This window comes from Fundulus heteroclitus, chromosome 9 (genome assembly GCF_011125445.2).
Source record: "Fundulus heteroclitus isolate FHET01 chromosome 9, MU-UCD_Fhet_4.1, whole genome shotgun sequence".
NCBI classification, from domain to species: domain Eukaryota; kingdom Metazoa; phylum Chordata; class Actinopteri; order Cyprinodontiformes; family Fundulidae; genus Fundulus; species Fundulus heteroclitus.
In genome coordinates this window covers 30075685-30099319 of record NC_046369.1, presented here as the reverse complement: position 1 = coordinate 30099319, position 23635 = coordinate 30075685, and the positions used below count along the sequence as shown (strand labels likewise).

The 23635-nt window shown below is 39.9% G+C and overlaps 1 protein-coding gene across 11 annotated transcripts in view; it reads right to left on the bottom strand.

The window, feature by feature from the left end:
• The window catches only part of dab1a (DAB adaptor protein 1a), a 156544-nt gene that overhangs the window by 111738 nt on the left and 21171 nt on the right, over positions 1–23635 (bottom strand). For 10 of the 11 annotated variants that reach the window (XM_036141441.1, XM_036141444.1, XM_036141447.1 and 7 more), the window contains exon 1: positions 16706–17002. The exons of the other annotated variant lie outside the window; for it this stretch is intronic. The gene's annotated coding sequence lies outside the window, so the exon portion shown is untranslated. Of the gene's footprint in view, positions 1–16705; positions 17003–23635 lie in introns of those variants that run through there. 11 annotated transcript variants of the gene reach the window in all.

The window sequence follows — 23635 nt, the reverse complement described above, 5'->3', positions numbered from 1 at the left end:
CAGAATTCAGAGAGGCACAGCAGGCAATCACAGCCATTTCTCACCTTCCATCTCTCCACCTCTCACTTCCTGCTGCCCCTTCATCTCTTCTCTCCCTCCTCTTGTTACTTTCAACCAACTGTAAGTCATATTGAGTTAGAATATTCTTTTCCTTTTCACATGGTATCTCACTCTTTTATTGGAGCTTTTACGTCTTACCTGAGGGTCACTTGCAATCATAGGACATGCTTTTTGAAATGAAACAAAAGATGCTTATCTTGAAAAAGCCCTGAGGGCTGTAGCGACTATTCAGTACTGTGGAATACATACGGCGTGTGTGAAACTACCCTTCAGTGATTTGATCTGTTACTCTGCTATGCATTTTCTTCTATATCAATCTAAAGAATCAATCACTGTCTCTAATTTGTATTATAAATGTTCACCAACTCACATAAAAACATGGTTCCTATACATGTGAAAGATTTCAGCTGCTCTCTTATTCAGGCATCACCACAGCAGGTCATTACAACTTGCAAAGAGACTTGGCAGGGGTTTTCACACTGGATGCCCTTCCCAAGGCAAAAAGGATTAGAGTTACTGAATCAAATTTTGTTATATCAAATATGTACCGGGTTCCTGTATATATTTAATGTAAAGATATAATACTTCTCCAGACGCAACCAGTCACCGTTTGCAGTTCTTTACGTTTATTTAAAATTCCATAAAAATCACTATGATTTTACAGCATATGTTTAGCATGGAATTTAGGAAAAAGACACAAATGAAAAAGAAGGAAAGTCAGAAGGAAGAAAGGATACAGACTAGAAGGGGGAGTAGTACACTAGAAGAAAGGAACGAAACCATGAAAAAATGCAAATACTTTCCCACAATTCCGTTTTCCAAGTCATCGTTTCTACCTGTGAATGGTATTTGTGAAAATTCTGCAGAACTTGTGCCTATTTGTGGTATTAGCAGCATCTGTGAGTTGCAGCGTACATGTCACACAATTTTTCATTATGTCCCAAAAAGATCTGTGTTCGCCTGGCTTAGCTGGAGTTTAAACTATAGATAGTATAGCATCAGATATGTAGAAAAGAGAAGACTGTTATTTTCCTTTGGCTGTGTATTTTAATATGACACTGTACACCAAAGAAGATCCCTAATATCGTGTCAAGAATATGAGAAAAAAATGAGAGTTGGACTTCATCCACCAACCAAAACACTTCCACACACCACACACCTAACCCAACCATCCACACACACCTCTAAATCTGTACAACTCCCCCTTAGTTCATATTTACAGGTTACAGGTACATAGTTTCTGTCTGTTCAATATACAAGCTTAATTCCTAGCAAACTGCTTTAGCCCAACCAGAATTTCATAACACACAATATAACAAAGAAACAGGTGACATTAGTGCATTCCAGCTGCTGTCGCAGCTCTGCAAACTTTGTCCCCTACAGTGTTGAGCTCTTCGGTTCAATCAGCTGCATTTCCATGTCTGTATCCAGCCAGAGACAAATTAAACTGGTGATTAAAGCTCTCTGGTTGGTCCGTACACCTAAAAGTCCCAAAAATGAGTTATGAATTGTGTCTCGAGTTTTCAAGAATCAAGAGTCTTTATTGTCGTGTAGTTTCATATTTTTGGATCCATCCATGTATTCCCGTGGTGTTGATGCTGCGTAGGGTGGACACCTCCATGATGCATTTGAAGGGGCAGAAGTTTCAACATCACTTGAAAAAGCCGCTAGCCTGTGTATGAAAGCTTCCCACGTGCCGTGCATGTCTAAAACAGATCTGCCTCCTCCCTTCAGTTTGAGATTGAGCTTGGTGAAGTGTCCAGTCATATCTGGGAGAAACAAGTTTTACAATCCTTTTCTCATCTTCAGATTCAGGATGGTTTTGCACCTCTTCTGGCCAGGATTGAAATTTCTTTCCGCATTGAAACAATTCAAAAATTAGTTTCAAACCCTTTCCACAGCTAAGCCATCTAACAGCTTTCCACCTCCTAGAGCAGACTGCAATTAGTGGTGTGTCCCTTAACTATAAAGTTTATATTTCTTTACACTGTGGCCATCACATCAAACAGTTCTGAATTTTACATTTCCCCAGTCTTCTGTCCACGTCATCATAAAGTTACAGATATTATCTTTTGTTTGCTTGAGTCGATGCTATATTTTACAAGACTGACAAGCTAGCAAGCTTGCTAGCAAGCTGATAAGCTCCTTCTCCTCGATGATCAAAGTAATTCAAAATGGTCAGCAGTATCTAGCCAATCACAAGTCACGTAATTGTGCTGTTTGTGTGCTAAAATTTGTCATTCAGAAGTGACACACTTGATGTCTCTTTGTTGGTTAATGTGGAATGCACACGGATGGCGCTAAACATCTGCTTTTAATACACATTCTAAGATTAATGCACTGTGGGCTATCAGTTAATTTCTCTCGAGCCACCTGTGGTATGAGTTCGCAGGGTTGCCGACCCCTGGTCTAAGTGATTAGAGAGGTGGTTATGAGAAGTAATTTCTTATTACCACAAGTCTTTTAGACACAGAAAGGTTTAGTTACCAAGCCATCACTAACTATATAACTGTATATAATTAAAGATGGACTGATTTTTAGGTTAACCAGCCCTGATCAGTCCTTGTCCAAAACTTAAAAACAGAATACCACAGTTACCGCCCCAGCACTAGGCGCTAACAGCTCTTTCTGATATCAACATTCTTCAGTGAGAAAAATGATACTGCAGGAAGAAGACTCGAAGATGTCTATTTTCTGTATCAGTAGGTCAGAGGAAGGACAAAGATGTAAGATGTTATTTAAAAAATAGCATTAAAACAGATTGCTCCTCTGCAGTTTTCCTTGTTTCACACCATATTTGTTTAGGTACGAAAAGTAGACATTTTGCACAGGATGTCAATTCATACCAGCCTCTGGAACTTTTTGTCGAACTGGCAAAGGGACTAATGGACCTGGAGTGGACATCAGTATAAATAAAGGTTTACCAGAAAATTTGAATATTGCGTAAAAGTGCAATATTTTTTGCCAGTCATCTCAGAAAGTGAAACTCATATGTTATATAGAATCATATATTCCACGCCTTTGTTTCTTGTAATTATAATGATTAAGGCTGGCAGACAATGAAAACCCAAAAATTACGTGTTAAATTTTAATACTGTGGAAAAGTTCATTATTGGAAACTCATGGTGTCACACCCTAATCAGCTAATTAACACAAAACACCTGCAAAGGTTTCCAGAGTCTCTCACTCTGGGTCAGTAAGCTACACAGTCATGGTAAAGACTGCTGACTTGACAGATATCCGGAAGACAGTCATCAATGGCCTTCCCAAAGAGGGTAGGCCACAAAAGGTCATTGCTAAAGAAGATGGTTGTTAACAGAGTTCTATATCCAAGTATATTAACAGAAAATTAAGTGGAAGGAAAAAGTGTGATAGGAAAAGCTGTATCAGCAACAGGGAAAACCACAGCCTTGAGAGGATTGTCAAGTGAAATCCAATCAAGAATTTAGAGGAGCTTCACAAGCAGTGGACAGAGGTTGGAGTTGGTGCCTCAAGAGCTACTACACACATATGAATCCTACACATGGGCTACAAGCATCTTACGGATATTCAGCAGAACTTTTCAAGCTGATAGGACGACACCTAGTGACGTCAATCAGCTGAAAATCCAGACAAAAACTTTACAAAAGCCTAAGACTGGCAGTCAGCTAGTAAACCCTGATCAGTGCATTCATGTAGTTGATGTATTATTGAGAAAATGAAGCATGGTGCAATTTAGAAATTTCTAACTTTCAAGTAAAAAAACAGTGTTGCACAAAAGGAAATAAAGACTTAGTCCCAAGTATTCAATAGGCCGATGCATCAAACACCCTGTCTATTAAGGGATCTCATCCCTATTTATAGTCAGAACAACTTAATGTAGAATTAAGCTGCTTTTGCTTTACATGAATAAATAGCTCAGACAAATTTTCATTTCCTGTAAATGCCTCTCAACTAAATACGTACTTAAACTGTAAATCTCTAAAGCTAAAGCTACCGCACAAAGCCACATTAAGTGGCTCTGGGATGATCTGAGCTGGAATTTTGGTGCAGTTTAGAGAGGACTTCAGCATTTGATCTGTATTTTTCATGTGTATTTATGCATCTGCTGGTCAAATCCTCTTATACGCCTGGCTGTAAACAACATTAACAAGTGGAAGGAAGACTCTGGGGAGGTGTTGCAGTAGAAGATCATTATTTATTACAGCATTAACAAGCTGTCTTTATAAAATGCTTTTCATTGTCCTAAACAGAGCTTTAAATAAGGTGTGAATGCTTTAGGGCATTATTTGATAGCAGTTTACAGAGACATCTTGTGATGCCAAAACCTCAGTAGTAAATTAACCCTTTACTTCCACTTTTAATATTTTGTCCCAGACTGTAACATGTGGTGCTTATCAGAAAATCAACATCAGCTTCAAAACAATAAATGTAGTTTTTCGTATTGTGGTAGTGAGAATCTGCTTCCAGGTTCCCACTTTCTTTACATTTGCTTGAGGCCACAGATTGAAGGTGAACTGTATCCTAGATCATGTATTTAGTGGTACTTTGTAGTGGAAGTCTGCACCTTCAGCTGCATCAGCTCACACACAAGTCTTTACCCTAACCACTGGGCAATGTGCCCCTGGCAGTGCTCGACACGTCTCGCTGTGACACATGCATTTTCTATGGTTGCAGTACTAATGGCAAGCAATGTGTGTGTGTGTGTGTGTGTGTGTGTGTGTGTGTGTGTGTGTGTGTGTGTGTGTGTGTGTGTGTTGTGGCTCTACTGCTGTCTCTGGCTGTTGTCCTAAAGCCTCTGTTTTCCTGAGCCCCTGCGGTGTGATGCTAGAACGTCTGTCATAAGGTGCTGCAGGCAGCGGTTGGGTAAATCTAGAGCACTTTGGATCAAACCGCAGCAGCAGTCAAATCCCAAACTATATCTTTTACCAATCTTAGTTTCAGGATAGCACAAGCAGACACTGGCCTGGATAAATGCACAGCACAGCAAATAACGGTTCATCTAATGCAAAATAATGCTAAACAACTCCTGAAAAAAATCAGCATTTTAAATTCAAATTGCAGAAAATCAGAATTTTTTTTTCAACAGGCACATGATTCATGCATATGATGAGCAAAGCACAGTCTGGGGTGAAAAAAGTGATATCTCACCAAAATATTACAATCTTCTTAATTACGAGGCTGCGCTTTCAGACGGCAATAAAAACGCAATCTGTTCATTACACGCCCAGTGAAGTTTGAGCCCTTTTCCAATTTAAATGTGTTGTAACCCCTCGACACGCTTAGCAAACATTGTACTGTCAGGAAATTAAATGTGGCAAACTGTTTAAGGGCCTGAAATAGAAATCTGTTAAGACAAATTCAGCTTTCTGATTTTGTGAATCAAGCCAACCACCTCAAACTTTAATCAGCTCTGTTTTAGTTAACAAGAAAAAAAAACACATAAATAAAGCATTCATCATAAAGTATTCCAGGTTAAATGGGTTTTTGGAGGGCAATGATAAATTAAAACTAATAGAGATGTACTTTTAATTTAGTTCAATTAAAAAATACATTTGCAATCCCAAAGAAAAATTAAGAAGGTCACCCAAATAGATATGGTCAAATAGAAATATTTGCAGCCTTAAAAATCACAGACGGTCATGGCTTGAAATGTAAAGGAGCGGCAACTATCTAACGTTCTGATAAAGTTTGAAACTACAGCTGGGAAGCTAAAAGTAGCATGTCAGTAAATCAGATGACTATTCATTGGATAATAGAGCAGATAGCCTGACCAATTAACCAGCTAATGTCAGCTTGCCACACTGCTGTTATTCTACAAAGAGCAGAAGGACATGTAGGTGTGAGATTTTGCACAACAAACACCTAAAAACTACTGCTATATTCAGTCTATGTATGAATTTGAAAACCACAAAAAATAAATATTACAAAACAGTCAATATGTGACACTGCTTTTTACAGGAGATATAATTGTCGCCTTTCTGTTCCACATAAAAGCAAATAAATCATGCTGTACATTTTAGTTTTGAAATTTTTGTATAAAACTGAAACCGGCTGGTTCTCATCAGAAGGATAAATAATCAAGAACTTGAGAGTTACTGTTGTCCAAATATAGTGGGTCTTTATTTTTTTCTTTTTAAAGGAGTTCCAGCAGCTTGTTGATTAACTTAAGCCCCCCCCCCCCCCCCCCCACACACACACACACACACACACTCTTATTGCTTGCTGCTGCAGCCAAAGCTATTGAGCTCTGAATAGCAGGTCCAGGAAATGGCTTACAGAGACGCCGACTGAAAATATCATGGCCGCCATTCAAATCTGTTCCTCTCACCTCTCTAAATGCATGGTGATGTGAGTGGGTGAGGGAGTGTGGGCTTGCGTGCATGATCCAAAGAAGGGCATGGTGTGAAAAGAAAGGCAAAAAGCAGGGTCCACCCCCCCCCCCCCACCCCATTTATAAGTGTGTGTGTGTGTGTGCACGTGTTCTTAAACCTGACGACTCAGCATGGAGGATAAACGACTGAGGCTGAGCAGCGAAATGGCCATTCAGAGCTCTGCCACACTGAGAGGTTTCAGTTATTACTCACCCCAGCCTTAGCCTCTTCTGGGTTGCATCTTCTTTGCATTGAGAAAAAAAAAAAAAAGAGATTCCCACTTTTGTCATTTTTATGTTTCTACCTTAATTAAATTTCAACTTGCTTTACGGGCTGAGCAGATTTCATGACCCATGAAACCACATAAACTTCTTTCTCTGGGCCTGAAAGTGGCTTGAAAATGCGTAGGAGCATCTCTGAGGAGCTGCGTGTGTCTCATGGGTGAGTGTGTGTTTGAGGGTTTGACCTTTCCAGTATAGACGCTGCTGCAACTGAACATCCACACGCTCCTGTGAGCCAGATAAGGATAACACACACAAAAAAAAGTGTCATGTCCTCAAAAGCGGCAGCATATGCCATAGTTCAACTAAAACATTTGTGTCACCAGTCCTGGACAAAAATGCAACCCTTCAAGCCTGCCAAACCCATTTAGACTGCCTTGCAAGATACATTTTCCCCATTATGTCACAATACACAAACATTAATGTATTTTGTGGGGATTTTATGTCATAGACCAACACAAGATCACATATACATGATTTTTAACGTCTTTTCTTTTGTTTTCACAAACAAAAATAACGAGAAGTGTGTTCCTGCAACAGGCTTTTACGCCGCACTCACACTAAATACGGGGCAGACGCGGTTGCAGCGCCGCGAGGAACCCAAATCATTAAAAATCATTGTGTCCACTCACATCAGCCACATGCGGTTACGGGTCTGATTACCGAGGCCGTGCAGTGCTGCAAAAAATTCCACAAGAAGGACGTTTGACCGGACGCTGTTACGGTCCCTGGATCAACCTCTCGAATTTTACGAGCCAAACACGAAACGTCAGGCGTTAAAAAGGATAAAGTTCCAATGAATTTCAGACTAAAATCAACCCACCAATTTACGCTAACTTGACTAGTGTAAATAAAACGGCAACCCAGAAACGCAAGGAAACAGAGGGGCTTTTGGAGGATGAAATAGGATATTTATTTGAGTTTTGCCCTAGAAAACAAAAACCATTACTGATTTTAATCAATCGTGAGGGATAGAAACAGAAAGGACCATGTGAACTTCTGCTCTCATGAGCGCCGTTTCTGCAGCCGCAGCAGGCCGCTGTTTCCCAAGGAGCAGTGCGAGTCGGGGTTTGCGACAAACCGGAACTGGATCAGTACCGTAACACGCACCTTAACCAGTGTGAACCCCGGGTTAACCAACTCTGACAAGCTGCAGTACAGAAAAGCAGCCCCGCAGCATGATGCGGCCTCCACCAGGCGTTCGTCTGCTCAAGGCGGTGAGCTTCTGTGATTCTATGTCTAAACAAACTCAAACATAACTTTAACTTTTATTGCTTATCGTGACAACTGGAACAAAGAGAGATGGAAAGAATGCAGGATGGTTAGGAAGTCATTAGAAAGCTACAAAGAAACAGACAGTGAAAATTCCTGGGAGAGAATAAGTTTGGGAAAAATAAAAGAGGAGGAAATCCTCTGAGGGAAACATCTTTCCATTCATGTCTTTGTCTGTTTCTTTCCCTTACTTTGTTGGTGTCTCACAGTGAGTGTGAAAGTCAGAGGCACCGTTCCACAGGGAGGAGTAGCTTACAAACACCAGAAAGGAAAAGAAAAACCAAAAGACTGGGCCCGTTCCCATTCTGCCTCTAACTTATGTATATATCCAGTATCTGTTGTGTTCTTTAACAAAAGAATATTGTGTGAAAGCAGGCAGCTCCGGTTCTTTGTACATCACCACACAAAAGACAAAGAAAACATATTAAAATGTCATTTGTAATGCTTTGTTTGCCACCCTCTCTAAGGCATCTGAAATGTCACAAGGAGCATGTAATACTGCTGGGGTCTGCTGAAGCACGACACGGGCCGAGTGTGTTTGTGTGTGTGTATGCGTGTGCGGTTCGAAAGAGTAGGGTGGTCCGACTTCTTGACTTCTGGGGAAATTAGAACGTGAAGCACTGAATTAATTGAAGTGTTAATGTGCCATGCTTGCTTCTGCACATGCATGCATCTCTATGTCCTGGAAATGCCTGCGCTAAACTGCTTTTGTTTGCTGTGAAAACTCATTAAGGCTGTGAACACCTTGGTGATTTCACCCCAAAGTGGCACTCACAGGAAGAAGCACGGGCTGGTGGGTAGGTGGATACAGTGGGATTGCGTGTGTTTATGGTGATGTGGAATAGTGTTAAACCCGGGATGTGACTATGAACGTGGTGGGAGGAAAAATCTGACAATCGAAACTCGCAACTGCATAACCAACATCTTTTCTGAAACAAGTCGATCCCTGAAGCTACACTACAGGCAGAGAGAGTTGGAGGGTTGGTGGTGACGGTGGGTGTGATGAAAGTGGGTTCAGGAAAGCCATGGTGAGAAAAAAAGAGAGGAACGGGAAAAGGGAAGAGATTGAAAGAAGAAAAATTCTGAGAAAAACAAAAATGACCATTTGACAATGTACAAAAATCAAAAGGCTCTAAAAACAATTAAACTATTGAGAAAACTAATCCAATTTCATGTTGTTGTTGTTTTTTTTTTCATTTTGGAACAAAATAATAGAGCATTCTTGTCGAATTACTATAAACATAAACATTTAGGATCTCTGTCAGAATTTGCATGTTCTACAGCTGAGTCTGCTTGAGCCATTACAATGCCAGTCAGCATATTATCCATCTATATTTCCACCATCAGAGAAGCGCTTTAAAGCTACAATATTATCAGTAAAAGCAGCATCTGCTAAACCGTTAGATCTTTTGCTTTTTTTCTAATCAAGTATACAGAGCTATGCCTAAAAGTCATGAACTTTTTTGTCACGTTTTCAACCACACATTTGACCCCTTTTAGCCAAAGGCAAAACACAAAAGTGTCATTTGGAAGTATTTTTACCTATTACGGGTATAGACAGGAATAAAATGAAATGCCAAAGGATGCCACATTCTGCTAACGCTACAGACTAATGCTACAACACTGATGTTTGAGAGCAACTTCAAAAAAGGTCATGTAAAACTGTTGTATCTGCATCAGGTTTACATGAGATGCGCTTCTCCGGTGTACAGTTCAGAACCATGCAACGTTCTGTTCTAAAGAAAGCTCCGCTCTGCTATGGTACTACTAGGGCTACTGAATAGTGAAGCAATGAAACAAAACAGTGCAGCCTCCATTGCATTTCTGTTTAGTTGTAAAGGCACTGGAGGCTAATGTAGCCAACAACACAGGTTTTGGTAGAGCCAGACTGAAGCTGACTATTACAGCAGAAGAAAGTAGCAACCCGTAGCAATCCACCCTGCTGCTGTAATTGATCCCTAAACGACATATAAAAAAGTTGACAGAAAGATAGAAACAGTACAGGGCTGCTGCTGGGTCATTTGCATGAACCACAGCTTTATGTACACTGTAAAACAAAAAAATATGTTTTGTATAACCAGATCATTGCTGGTTTTTAAATTAAGTTGGCAGGCAAATGGATTTGCAATATTAATACTTATACTAAGTGTTACTTTGTCCACTTTTTTGCCAGCTGGGGTACTGACACTTTTAAATACATTTGCAAGCCCAACTTTGTTTATGACTGGGCAAAATTGTAAATTCTTGGTCTATCACACTAAATCCAAATAAAATATACAGATCGTAATGTTGCAAAATGTGTAAAGGTTAAAATGTACGTGTCTTCGCACACCACTCTTTAGCTGACGGATGCAAAACCAATTCTGGACAGAATGTGTCTAAAAAGATTGAAGATATGCATTGCAAACTCTGAAGGCAGATCAGCCGGTGCTTAATCTGCAACTCTGGATAGGCTCACAGCTCCTTTATGCATAAATTTTTTGTTTCACCAACTAGCTTAAATTCTTGGTAGTCGTCAACAGATGGTCATGATTGCTAGCTACACTATAAAAACATGCACCCTTGTTTATTGGTGTGAATACTTATTCCAAGAGAGGAAAAACTCTTAACTTCCCCTCACAGTAAATAATAGGATATACAATATCCACAAACCTGGTCTGTGAAGATATTCCTGATGCCAATTAAGTCTCAGAAATGTGAGCCATGAAAACAGACACACATAAACTTGCCGAGGAAGGTGATCAATGCAAAGGGCAGCCAGCCAATAGCCACTCAATTCTTCTTCTTTCCTCTGTGTCTAACAGAGGAATTTCTGAAAAAAAAAACACCAATACTTTTCTTGTCAGAGCAAGTTTAGAATACAGCAGACAGAAAAGCAAAAGTGTTCTTCTACTACTAGGCCACATGTGTAAAAATCCAACATTTGGCAGTGCTGCACATTGGAGAAAAGCAAGAAACGGTTCGTGTGAAATGTCCTCGTGTAAACTCAGCACTGTTCGGTCATGGGTCAGAGCTGCACTGGGACGCCTGCTATGCACTGGACTGAACTCGCTGAGGTAGCAGGTGTGAAGGCAGGTGTTTTTACGAGGGATGTTCTTCTGCAACAATAGAGGATAGGTCTGTAGTGCTTTTCACAGTAAAGTGAAGCAGAGTAAGTTTAAGATGAGTTCACACAGCAACTTGAACCTAAAATGAATCCATTTTAGATTTAGAATGATGACTCGAATGATTTAGAAAGATGAACTGTGGCAAAAACAATTGAGCATATAAGTAAATAAGTTTTGTTTTATTTGAAATCTAATTGATAACAGAAAAAAAAATATATATACAACTTTGTTTTCCACTTCTAGGTCAAAAAGGAGTAATAATCGTTACCTTAATCTTAATTCAGAAGTTTAACTTGACTGCAGCTGCCTGCGTATTGTTTTCACCACAATGTATTTAAGGAAACGCCGCTGAGACACAGCCGCTGTCACGTTGAGCAGGTGACTTGAATGGGCTGTCAATTTATTTTAGTGTTGAATGGTATCCATAGCAACAAGTGTCACTAGGGTGCCAGAGCATAAAACAAAAAAAAAAACAAAAGGCAGCCGGGCTACCATGATTAGACTGCAGTGAAACTTGTGTTTTGTTATGAGAAGAATTACACCATTTTGCTTTTTATTATCTTCTGCTTGTGCTACAACAAAATAAATCAGTGTGTGTTGTCTGATTAAAAATTCATTCAACGTGGCATTGTCCTGCATATTTCCTCGCTCTGTGTTCTACCAACTAAAGAATCGTAGCCAATTAAGCTGCATCAGAATGAAACCTGAGCCATTCACAGCCACAAGATGCTGAGGAGTTTTGTGAATGAGGCTTGTACAAAGTCCTGCACACTTGAAGAAGGACTCTGGAGCTCGTGTGTGGTCTAAAAGTTCTTAAACATAGGAAGTAATATAAATGGTAAAGAGAGACTTTAAAAATTTTTTATCTAGAGTAATATATTTTAGCCATCACAATGATGAATATTTAATTCAAGGACATTATTTTCAAAATGTAAAGTTTGATCATTGTTAAATTGGAGTAATAGTGGTTACCTTATTTCAGTAATAAAAAAATTGAAGTGTTTAGTGTTCACCTGAGAACAACAGCGCTGATATATTTATATCAGCTTGTGTTACAAATTAATACGGCAACTTATTGAATGTTATTATTGAACCACAAGAGCTACATCTTGTGGTTCAGAAAGTTTCTGTGTTGGGGTAAGAATTTAAGCTCATATCCAGTTTTAACTAGTGTAGCAACAGTGCTAAAGTCAGACGGCAAGCAAACTAAGTGTCCTAACCTTGAAGCAATCTTTGCCTGTTAAAATATCATCTTAGATAGGGCTGCAAGATATAAGAACAACAGGATATATTACAGAGTGGGATTGTGCAATACTTCAATAATTAGCTAACATTTATTTCAGTCCAAGTAGTTCTCAATTTAGATATGGCATACATTCTACAGCCCAAACTTTGGCTGTGGTTGCCAGGGAAAAGGTTTAATTGCTACCATTTTACAATAGATTTAGTAATTTTATTACTATTAAAGCGACATTTTGGTCTTCATCAAAAAAACAGTTTTTAATTATCTTTCTTTTTGATATCAGAAAACAGACGAGATGAGCAGCCTCATTTTGACAGTTATTAAGTTAACCAATTTGGCAAACTTACTTTTAGTTAAAAGTAGCTCATTTTTACTCAATATTGAATAGACTCAACACTTGCTGTAATTAGCCAATCTGTCTACAAATTGCTACACAAATGCAATAGATTAAGTTCTAAGAGTCTGTTTTTTAAGTGAAGACTGATCTGGAAACTTCAACAGAGTGTCTGAAAATGAAAAGAACAGGTTGTGGATGGAGCAAAACAAGATGAGAACTGAAGGAGGAAGACGAAGAGAAAGAGGGCCTTCAACAGTGTTTTCTTTTAGAGTTTCCTCACAATACTCTGTGGGTTTCTATGACAACTTGGAGCCGCCAGCTGGGCCCATACAGGCAGAAGTAAGAGGTCTGTTTGGAAGAGCTGGAATAAGTAACCAACTCTTCTACTTCAAGCAAAAGTAGCGGCACTGCAAAGGAAAAAATACTAAAAAAGGTAAAACTATCCTGGTGTTATAGTGATGTTTACTGGGTAAATGACTTGGTGCAGAATGCAACTATTATAGGCATCAGGATTAGTACAATGCTTCTAAGCAACAACTTGAGTTTATTCACTTTCTCTACAAAAAAAAAAAAAAAAAGAAAACACATCCCTGAAAGTATGTTTCACAATGGAAGATGATGGAAGTATTCACAATTACCTAGTTCAACCTTATGCTGGGATTATATTCAGCTCAATACGCACACAGCAAATACAAAGCGTATAGGCAGAAGTTGGTTGTGACTCTGGTTGTTACTGCTACACTACAGGGGGAATGGCGAAATCCTGTTTTTAAACATTTGACCCAGCAGTCTCTCTATTTTCCAGGGGTCATTTTGGGGAATGTACACTTTAAGGTGAAAATTATATTAGCAATTTACAAGGTAGAAACGGCTGTACGAACCATTAATGTGACAATAATTTGATCTGAATTCTCTTTTCGCTGCCATGCAGTTAGTAACCGGCTTAAAATATTTGTCAAGGACTCAATGATCTTGCTGGTGTTAGAGTTGGTTTGTCATATTGAATTCATACACGAATTGAATCTGATGTCAGTTAGTTGTATGGCTTTAACAAAGGCTACTAGGATTGCCTTCGACTGTTCCAACTGTTTTTAATATTTGCTTTGAATTTCTATTTTCCCACGTTTTATTTTGTTTCTACATTTTATTCCATTCTGTTTTATTCCATTCTGTTTTATTGTCCTATGATTTATCATGTAAAGCACTTTGCAATGTCTTTGTAGTGAAATGTGCTATACAAATAAATTTGCCTTGCCTTGCCTTACTATATAAAATGCTTCAAATATTTAATTTTTTCTGCTTATACACATAATATTCAGCCTTGATTTTGATCTGTAGCTATCATATCAATTTCGTTGCTAACTGATATCTCAGAAAAGGCAATTAAAACCATTACGTTCATCATGAAAGTCTAATAAACTGACATTTGGGGGTCACTATACCCCCCACTGACCCATTCACATCTACCCAAATTGTCGCACTTCTTCCGGCAGCAGCGCACAGACACATTCCTCGCTTTAGCTGCACACCTGATCCAAATAATGAGCTGCTGCTGGAAGATTTAGAGTCTGCTAACATGTAGAGAACAGCCCGAAGAAAACATGTGACCGTGTTATAAGATAACCACAAAAGCATTGTTCGGAGGAAGTTTCCCAGGCAGGCAGACAGACAAGGAAAATGAAAAGCTAAACATTAGCTAGTGACACAACACAAATGTTTGAGAGCAACATAAAAAGGTCAGCGAAGGTCTTGAATCTGCATCTGGGAAATTATAAACCTCCCAGACAGCATAAGCTAATGCTAGCTGTTACTAGCTCGACGGACAGACCAACAAACGGGGTTCTGGTGGTCTGAGGCTCCCCCTTCGAGCTGCACCATGCAACACTCTGCAGAGTGAATACTGAAGCAGCGAAACGAAATACCAGCCCCAACAAGTCAATTCCAAGTCAATAAGCGCAACAAACCCTGCTTTGTGGCTGGTTGTACAATCGGAAGTTATATACAAAAAGTTACTTTGCGTTACTTTTATAGGAAAAGTGAAAGAAAATATCAGTTGAAGTCTGAGACTTCAGCGTCATGAAAATCTATTTTTAAGTTAGCTTTTAAAGCGTAGAACATTTGAGTAAAGGATTAATGTCGCCCCCTATGTTTTCCCACAGGGTGCACAAATGGCTGGTTGTCATGATCATATAATGCTCAGTATGTAAGTTATAGGTTCTCTGTGATGTTTCTCGATAGTATGTGCCAGTAGTATGTTTGTTTTTAAAGACACAGTTGTACAATCATTGAGTACATTTTATTCACAAGCTAGGGACACCTGCAGATTGTTGGTTGTAACTTTTTCACAATAAACTGTTTCACAGCAATCTGTTTGTTGCATCCTAATAACAACCATGATGACGTTGCTTCAGTAAAACTCTATAAATGATGACTTAGAGTCACAAAATAATAAATAAATAAAATAATAATAAAAATAATTGTCTTCAATTTTTTATTCCTAAAATGTTAAGTTAACATTATTACAAACACAGCTCTGATCCATCAAAATAAAAGCACTTTCTCTTTTTATGTCAGAAACTTTACAGGATTTGGGCATAACCAATCAATTAACAGGAATTGGATTTATGTTTTAAAATAAGGTAAATATTACCGCTTAGCTATAACTATTCACAATAATTCACAACAGTAAATATTTGGTTGTTTGTTTGTTTGCTTATGCTCTCAAAAGATTAAAGATGTAATGTTCATGTGTTAGAACAGATTTAGAGAAAACGATTTGAAATCAAAATTTACAGAAATGCTGTGTAATGGGCAGACTAGACGGCATGCATCTGATGTGAAAATCTTACTTTGGGTTTTTAGAGCCTTCAGACTTAAACAGAAATAAAATGAAAAGAAAAACTCGAATTGCATCAGCAGCAGTATACAATGTTCATATCAATTTTACTTTTTTAAAAATAAGACTTTTTACCAAGAAAAAAAATGTCAAAGGGGGATTCACAAAGACTTTACACGGGGTTTTCACGTTAACTCGGAGAGCACACAGCAGGTAGGCTACATCTCGCATCCGCAGGTTCTGCGGGTCGTGTGTCTTGCAGGCAGTGAGGAGAGTGAGGGTCTGCAGAGCGCCACAGCCTCATGATTAATGCGGCTTTTAGCTGCAGCGGTGCCTGCATGGGCCCCTCACAGCAAAGATCGGGGCTGCGCTCATTCAACCCTACGCCTCTTTTACTCCATCAACCAAAACCCAGTGACCGAGAGGCCGCCGCCGCCGCCCACAGCCCATTGACCACATTTCCACGCTAAAAGTTCATCAACGTAACCTCCGCGTTTCGGTCAATTTCACCTTGCTCCCATTGTGCGCCAGGCAGGATCCAAACCAATCCGTGCGCAAAGGAAGTTTTTTTTTCCCCCACTGTAAGTTTTAGGCGCAGCACGTAATGTAATGATTGGGATTAAGGATGATTAACTCATGCATACAGTTAAATAAAACGCCACGTGGTGTAATCGATGACTGTAAAGTCGCCTTGGCCATGAAGATTTCTCCTTCTCTAGTGAAGGCAGTGAGGCACATTGAAGATCCAGGTAATCGGTAAAGCCGAGCCTCTGAAAGGAAACGTGGGATACAAACTTGAGATGATTTCGCCCTGATCATAAATTGTTACGCAGGAAGTGCGGTTGGATCTGCAGGAGAAGGAGGGGGCAGGTGAGGGGTCCCGTAAGCACACACGCAAAATGCAGCTTTTCTCCCGCCGAAAGGCGCACACAAACGGCTCTGACCACTGTGTCAGTTTGTGTGTGTTTGTGTGTGTGTGTGTGTTTGTGTGTGTGTGTGGGATGGTTGGGAGGGAGGGGGAGGGAAGGGAAGGGAAGGGGGGGGGGTCCACAACCGCCAAACGCACACACCCGCTGCACCAGCAGTAGTAGCGGATAATTCATTGCAGATAGAGGAGCCCCGCACATTGAATCCACAGGCGTCTAAAGTGAGCATACTTTCTGCACAGTAATCTTCCAGCTGTTCCGCACCACTCCAGATGGTTTTGCGCACTTACCTTTGCACTACAGCGAAACTGAGCACAGTTAGTTCCCATTTCGAGAAAAAGGCTTTAAGAATCCAGTCATCCCCGCGTTATCTCCCGCTGCGCCCCTCAGACATCCACAGTGTGTTTCAGCAGGGACAGTAATCCCGTCTTCCATCCCGGGGAGAGTGCTCCCAAGCTCCCTTACATCCTCTTCCACATTTTCTTACAAAACTATGTCAGGCTTCTTTCAGCGCTTCTTTTTCTCTCTCTTGCACTAACTCCCCGGTCCTCTGCCCCCTCTCTTCTCTCCTCTCCCTCTCTGAGGTTGCCTGGTTACCTCTCTCTGTAGGCTGGCTCAAACCACCGGCCGGCAGCCAATCACAAAGCTGGGTTCATCTTAACCCCTGCGCTGCTGAACTGTCCTGATTTCCATCTTTCAAGGGTGGAGGAGGGAAGTGAGGAGGAGGAGGTAACCAAGGGTTTAGACAACATATGAGAAAATATGAGGAAGAATTGAGAGGGAGGTGTACATAGGATGAGAAGCTGAGACTATTTGGTCATTCTCTGAGTTTGGACTGTACTTTAGAAGATGACTGTACAGTCCAGACTTCAGCATCATCACACGCCCACTCGTTTACTACACATTCATAGTACTACATGTTAACAGGGACGACACTCACTAACCAGTCGTGATGCAGCCTTCATCCACTCATTCAGCTAACACTATTGATTGGATCGCCACCCACAGTGAAGTCATGCAGCCTGCATCAGAGGTGAGTCATGTGTTAGGCAAAATCACTCCTGACCTTTGCAACAAAGTGTAAGAACATTTTGCCGATCCTAAACTGTGCAGAAGTAGGAACGACAAAGGGGAAACACAAAAGCGGCCACTTTCGGAAAGTGTTTTATTCATGAGTTAGAAAAAACACATATAGTGAATTGTAAAGTTATTCAGTCCCCTTAAACTTTTTTTTATTACATTTTATTGTCTTACAGCCACAAAGGTCAACCCTATTTTATTAGGACATTGTGTATCAAACCAACACAAAGTGGCAAATAGTTGTCAAGTGACCAGTAAGTGATACACGGTTTTCAAATTTTGTTCTTCAAAATAAAAATGTAAAATGTGTGGTGTACATTAATACGTTTTAGAACCATCTTTCACTGCAATACACTGGCAGGTTGTTTTTTTTATCTCTCTACCAGCTGTAGATATCTAGAAAAATGTTTGCCTATTACTGTGGCCAGTGTCTGTGAACAACAATTTTCAACTTTTATTACAGGTTCCAGCTTTATTTTAGGTCTGGACAATGACTGGGTCATACAACACAAGAATATGCTTTGATCTAAACCAGGGGTGTCCAAACTTTTCGGTACATGGGCCAAAATTGTGAGGTCAAAGGAACTCGAGGACCAAAAAATTAATTAAAAAATGTTTAAACCAAAAAATATATGTAATGTTAAATTTTTAACTGCTGTACAAAATATGATCATTTTAAAAACGGTAAAAAAGGGTTTTGCTCATTTGTCATTTTAAAAGATGATCATCCTGTTTGCAAATTATTTTTGCATAATTTAGTTAGACTCTTTAACAATAATAAACTTTATTCTTTTTGATCTAGCAATATAAGAACAGTATTTGGGTCAGTTGTTCTTTGAAAACACTTGCTGTAATTAGCCAATTTTAATAATTGAATTCAAAGCAGATTTGAATGCACCAAAGTCTGCGTTTGAGTAATCAATGTAATTGGATAGATGTTACCATGAAACTAAAGAGAATGTCAAAAGTGTGTTTATTATTATTTCAGTTGTAGGAATTTAACTTTTCTGTTAGAATTTTTGCCCTAATTAAAAACTAAAAGCTTCCATCTGCATCAGCCACCTGTGTTGGTGGACCAAATCTCTCTTGAAATGCAGTTGAGGGGCCACACAAAATTAATATAGGGGCCACAAATGGCCCCTGGGCTGCACTTTGGACATGCCTGATCTAAACCAATCTTCTATTACTTGCTGTGTGTGTAGGGTCACTGTCTTGTTTGAAGGTGAACTTCAACCCAAGTCTCAAAACTTTTACAGCATCTCGTAGGTCCAGAATTATCCTTTATATAGCGGCATCCATTTTTCAACTAACTATTTCCAGCTTCCCTTTACCCCCTTAAAGGTGCCATGACATCAATGTATAAACTGTTTCATGTAGTTGATATTGCTTCATATGTAAATTCTCCAAAGAATAAAAAAAAAAGTCAGCTTGTTTTGTCAGGCCAAATGTCCCTCTCAGTAAAACAGTTGGGTACGGTAATGATATGCATCTCTACCTAGTTGACTTAACTCTGATTGGCTACAACCATATTTGGAAAACCGGTCAAACATGCCCCCTCACCCCTTTCACCCTCCATCCAGCCCTCTTTCCTATCCCCGCAACACTCCGTCGCAAATCCATTATTATGGCTGGTGGAAGTTTTTGTGTTGCAGGTTGTCGGACAGGTGAGGCCAACCTGACCAAAGACTGTAACCTGGCGGTGCGATTCAACAAAGTGGGACTGCAGTACAAAGCCAATAGACCGCTGCATGGCGGAGAGCTGGCTGGGCGGCGACACGTTCCTGTGCTCCAGCTCGCCGCTGACCCCTGGCTCAGGTTCATGGTGGGGGAGAGCTGGCTCCCCCCGCTGCAACAGGAAAATCATGCAGCTGACAGCGGTTTAGCTCATCAGTCAGCCGGATTTTTCAGTTACAAACACATCTTCCTTACATTTAGAAATTAAACAGATTTACGGGTAATGATAGCATTGTGGTCGCCACCTTCCGTGTTGGGTACAGAAGTTTTTTTTTTTTGTTGTTTTTTTTTACAAAATCCTATTGTTTGAAAACTGCGACTTGAATTCCCCCATGTTCAAGGAAAGTCTTTGGTAAAGTCCACTCCCCATAAATGACGGAGAAGGCTGTTTGCTTGATGGTGTACTCTGATCGGAGAATATGAATTACGTAGAAAGACAACCTCTGTGGAAAGTCAAAGAGTTTTCTGATCTGATCGTTTTTGAGCGAAGAGACAAAGTTGACCGTGCCGGAGCAGGTTTGACATTCGCATGGGCTCATCAGTGAACAGCAGATCATATTATATCCCCAAAACTTCAGAAAAATTGTATTTGTTGTCATGGCCCTTTTAAGAAAAACATCCCCACAGCAGAATGCTACTTACTCCATGTTTTAACATGATGATGGGATGTTCACCATGATGCATAGTATTAGCTACATACCCTGTTTCAATTTGCTGCTAATCTGGTTCCAGTCTGGTCTTACTTGTCCACAGCCCTTTTTTACATGTTTGCTGTGTCTCCTATATGGCTTGTGGCAAACTGCACACAAGACTTCTTTAAAACTTTCTTTTAACAAAGGCTGTCTTCTTGAAGCTGACCCATAAAGGCCAGATTTGTGAAGTGCATGACTAATAGCTCAGATTAACACACCTGAGCTGTGGACCTCTGCAGCACCTCCAGAGTTACCACATGCTTCCTGCCTTCTCTGAAAATGTTCTCCTTTCTCTGTCAGCTTAGTTGGATTGCTATGTCTTGGCTTATTTACAGTTGTGCTATGCGCTTAAGATTGTGGTTGTAAAGGAACAGCTTGTGAAAAAGTTAGAAGGTCTCTGTGTTTTCATAAAAATATCTGTTGACCTGTTAATGCCCATGTTTAGCTGGGATGTAAATACATGGTACTAAGATCCGATCACTCAGGATGGATCTGGCGGGTGTAGGTATAAGACCCTGCTTTCATGTAACCAATTGAACCAGGCTCCAGGTTAGTGTCAAGTCCTAACGCCACCCCTCATGAACGTTGGCACTGGCTTCTCTTTTCGCTGCAGCTGGCAGACACCACTCAACTAAAAATAACTTTGAGCTATACTTTTTACTTCGACCACTATTCCAAATGCAAACGGCCTCACTGAAAATGTGCAACAGGCAATATTTGTTGCTTTTAGTAAACGGTAAGAACAGGGAGGTGTTTTTTCTGAAACATTACCTTGGGGCATCTCTACATGTCTTCAGTTTGGCTGTTTTATTGCCGCAAAGAAGCCAAAGGGCTGCTGCCTTTAGGGCTTGGTGCAACTCAAGATAATTGTGATAACATTAAAGAAATCCTAAAAAGCCAAAGCTTTTTCTTCCTCTGAGCAAGAGACAATAATGTGCATAGTCACACCACTCTTCCAGTCTGACAAGGTTAGATGACGGTCTTCTTTGTGTTATGGCTCATTATCCGGCCACAGTGGGAATTGTCCTCCACAAAGACTGTCTGACTGGAAAGCTACTTCTTTAGGGTTGAAGGGACTGCTGTATGTGTTAGTGTGAAAATGAAGCACAGCAACCCTCGCTTAGACTTGAGTGGTTCCACGTTGCAGTCTGTCAGTGTTAAAACTCTTTGACTTGCATAGATCAGTAAAGAGAACTTATTCCCTGCTCTCCAAATGGAAATGAAAAAAAAAAAACACAGTTAAAATAAGAAGTTGTTTTCATCAGAATATTTGTTGGAAAATTTGCTAAATCTCTCTGATTGACATCGGGATCATTTTTAGGCCAAGTAAGATTGTCGATCAGATATCTAATGTGGGATTTTCAGGACCACATTGCATATCAACAGATGTACAGCCGAAACCAGATATTTACATACACTATAACAATTACACATAGCTGTTTTCTCTCACTCTCCCACATTATATGAGAATAAAGTGTTCCCATTTTAGATCAGTTAGGACATCTCAAATTATTTGTGTTTGTTAAATGACAAAATTCGTAACAGAGTTGGTGGTAGAAATAGGATCATTATCCATTTGGAAGATCCATTCGTGACCTATGATGCCCATGTTGATTTAGAAAAAAAAGAAACTTAATTGTATTCCAAGGAAAAGATTAATCCAGAACACAAGCTTATCAGTTTTAGACTATGGTGATATTTCCATGATCAGACATGTTGTCTTTACAAAAACTGCATACAGTATATCCATTTTGCTACAGATGCAAGAGCAAGGACTCGCCGCTGCAAACTTTATGAGATAGTCAGTTGGACATTATTATCAATAGGAAGTAAAAATATATTTTAAATGTGATTGCCAAAGCATTGATGGGCAAGTTACCACTCTATATCACCGGTCTTTTAAAATGTATTTCAAGTCTTGAAAACATATTTTTTTCCCAAGTTATGTTCAGAATCAGGAAAAACAGTTTGATCTCTGTGTTTCAAATTACCTCCAAAATGTACTTAACTTGGATTCTTTACCTTGACTGTGGATTGCGAAATAACTTTTAAAGGTTGCTTTAGTAGAACAGAATCACTGTTTTAAAAAGCCTTTTATCTTGATTATGTTTTGTTTTCTGTAAAGTGAGTTTTTTTCTTTTTGTTTCATATTTTCAGTCTGTGTATGAAATTGTGGGAAATTCTTGGTTCAATAAAAATAAAGAAAGAATATGGACATTGTGCGCCAAAACACATTCCTCCTTGGGACACAGAACATGTCTCCTTCATGGACAGTATGACGGTTGGACATTGGCTCGTCATCTTTGAATAATGTCCAACAGGGAACATAAATACAGAGGGAAGAGTGTGGAATGACACTGGAAACTGGTGTGTCATTCAGCAGATGATGACAAGCAGCTGATGCGAAATGTAAGGAGGAAGGGAGACTAATTCACACGAGTAATAAAAAGTAACCACCAAACTAACTAGAAAAATTTGCATTTCCTGCGAAAATGCACTGTGAATGCAGATAGCTGAATGATTAAGCAAAAGATGCAGAAGATCTTTGAAGAAGAGAAAAAATAGCTGAAAAGCATTGAAGAAGTTGAAAAAGTTGAAGAATTTGAAAGAGTTGAAGAATTTGAACATGAAAGAACAATAGCTGAATTATTAGAAGAAGAAAAAACTGAGGGAAAGGCACCAAACATTTCCTAACTCATTCTAAACACTGAATCGTTTAACAAAGCATAAGTAGAATTTCAAACTTGAATATACTGTTGCCATATGTGGGCCTGCATTTCTAGGGAGTATAAGGGGTTTCGCCCCCATTGAAAAGCATTGGATGTTTGACACCTCCTAACTTGGAGATGCTTTACGTGACGAGGCCCAAACTTATTGTGGAACATTCTGTATAAAGGAGGTACAGACTCTGTAAAGCAGAAGTTTGTCCGAGCTTCCTAGAGCTACTTCCAATTAGCAACATGCTAACCATTAGCCGCTAACATGGTTGTGCTCAGGATCACCGGGTGATTGTACTCTGTCAGTTTGGTCCAAATCCTGTACTGGGAAGTGCCTCAAATAGGGGTGCCAATACTTAATGTCGCCAAACGTCACCAAAGATCATGGGTCAGATTGGCCTCCTTTAGCAACTCAGCCTCACCACATCTGGGCCCAGAACTCAACATTTGACCAAAATGGTGTGTATCACCATTTCCCACAGGTGGGTGGTGCTGTATTGGCCAATTGGGTCGTGTCTGGGCATCATGCCAGGTCCTGTTGGAAGCAAAGGCCCAATAGGAAAGCATGTGAAATCCAAAAGGGGACAGAAAAATGACACATAGCTGAAAGTCACTTGAAAATTTTAAAATGTCAAGAGGAAGTGACTGTGCGAATTTCAGATTCCTACATTAATCACAGCAACTGCGGTGAGCGTCGAAAGTTGCCATTGTATCTCAATTGATCCTCTCCCTCTGGCCCTCAGAGTTCCGTCGTCATGGAAACTCACTGACACACCTGCAGCGGCCAGTCTACCGAAGTGCAGAGACTTTGCTCACAATAAGTCCCATTGGATTATAATGGAGAACTTTGCCCAGAACAACGCTTCATATCTCCTGAACCCTAAATGGTAGAGACGTAATTTTTTCTGCGTTTAGTTCGTAACGGATAGGGGAAGAAGAAAAGCTATCGGTTTTTGCTGGAAAAAGTTTAATAAATGCGTAAAAAATTATGATCTAA